Source organism: Gouania willdenowi, unplaced genomic scaffold (assembly GCF_900634775.1).
Source record: "Gouania willdenowi unplaced genomic scaffold, fGouWil2.1 scaffold_296_arrow_ctg1, whole genome shotgun sequence".
Lineage (NCBI taxonomy): Eukaryota > Metazoa > Chordata > Actinopteri > Blenniiformes > Gobiesocidae > Gouania > Gouania willdenowi.
Window position 1 is genome coordinate 122,151 of NW_021145056.1, and position 1,766 is coordinate 123,916.

Consider the following 1,766-nt stretch of genomic DNA (forward strand, 5'->3'; position numbering starts at 1 on the left):
TGCTTTTGGATAACTTTAGCAGATTTTTAACACTATGGGACTAATTTTGTCAATTGTGAAACATTATTAGAATTATTGTGTTTTCACTCATTTCGCTAAAGTCAGCACATATGATGTTTTCACAGCTTGAGTGAAAATGTAAGACCATGGCATTACGGCTGTAACTTTGCAACATAATAATAATAATAATAATAATAACATGAGATTATATAATATTTTGTATTTTATTTTTTTCATTAAACTGTTTAAAGAGAAAACATGTTAAATGACATTCTGATATTGGGACTATATAAATATATATATATACAGTATATATCTATTTCATGGTAGTCCTCACCTCCTGTTTAAAGTTCTCGTTGCAGAGCTCCTTCTCCAGGTATGTGGCAAAGTCCTTTAGCAGAGGATGGTCCAGGGAGTGCTTCTGGTAGAGGCCTTTGTCTGCCATCAGCTTCCTGTTCTTTCTCTGCCACTGCACATCTGGGACACTGTATTTTGGGAAATGCATTTTGTTAAAAAGACCTGTTATGTTCCAGGTTGAAGAGACACAAGCAGGAAGATGATTCTTCTTGTAGTTCATCTATCAAAGGAAACAAAGATGAAGGTGGGACTCACCATTGAAAGGTCTCTCCACTGCTCACAGAAGCAATGTCAGATGCAGGTTCGCTCTCCTCAGGCTCAGCACTCTGTGGTTGCTGTGTGGTTGATGGACCTGGAACTGGGTCGGGCAGAGTTGGAGGGATATCAGTCACTACCATGTGGTGACGCTGCAACTCCTCAATCATCCTATCAATGACAAAGAGGAAGAAAGACAAATGTTATCCAGTGGACCTGAATAAGGTACTCATTGTTATGCACTATTTTTATCTTTCATTAAAAGCACTCTGTGTAAAATGATGTACACTATGTTTACTAGAGAGGAAACATGAACAATGGCTCTTCCACCCACCTTTTGAGGGGATTTGCATCAGCCATGATCTGGCAAAGTCGTCCGTAGTTAAAGATTCTGCCAGATACCAGCAGTGCGTGGGCCTCTTTCTTGGCCTTCTCCACCACTGCATTAATGGCTTCAGGTGTAGCATTCTTCATGCAGACACGGCGGAGATGAACGGACAGGGATTTGTTTGTTTTCAAGCAAACGGGGCAGAGGAGATAGTGTCTGTTGGGTTTCCTGAAAAGAGAAAGATACACTCAATGATTTCATTTCAACTGAGAGCAGATCTGTGTGAGAAGCCACAATACTCATGCTAATGTACACTAATATTGACTAAATAATATCATTAACACTATTTCAAATTCAACATTTAAAGTAACATTGTTTCTTGTGTGTGTGACGGTCTAAGGGTTGACCTTTTATTTTGAAATAATCTCCCTTCTTTGTTGCTACTCCTCAAGCCAGAGTAATAACATGTGTTATATTGATTCACTTACTTTGAGGAAGACATGTCTGGGAGATGACTCTGAGACAGGAGTAAACCTAAAAAGAGACCAATATGATTAGCTTCACAAGTCCAGGAGGAAAAATGTGTTTCCTGAGCAGAATGTGGGATGGAAAGGTTAATGTTAGAGGAATAATACAACTGAGAAAGAAAGTGTGAGAGTAGCAGAGGACAAGAAGAACTATTAAAAATAGCTTTGGTTACATTTTAACTCATAAAATACAACAATAAAGTCATATATTTAATTTGTTACATTTAAACTCATAAAATACAACAAAAAACGGCAAAAAAAACATTTAAATCAATAGTTTTAATCTTAGTGTTTATTTC

General features: G+C 37.4%; 1 long non-coding RNA gene across 1 annotated transcript; it reads left to right on the forward strand.

The window, feature by feature from the left end:
• The first annotated feature begins 578 nt into the window (after nt 1-578).
• On the forward strand, nt 579-1,013 carry LOC114459323 (uncharacterized). Its single transcript, XR_003673308.1, has 3 exons — nt 579-601; nt 674-837; nt 914-1,013. It is a non-coding gene; the product is annotated as an uncharacterized LOC114459323 (long non-coding RNA).
• Nucleotides 1,014-1,766: the final 753 nt, after the last annotated feature.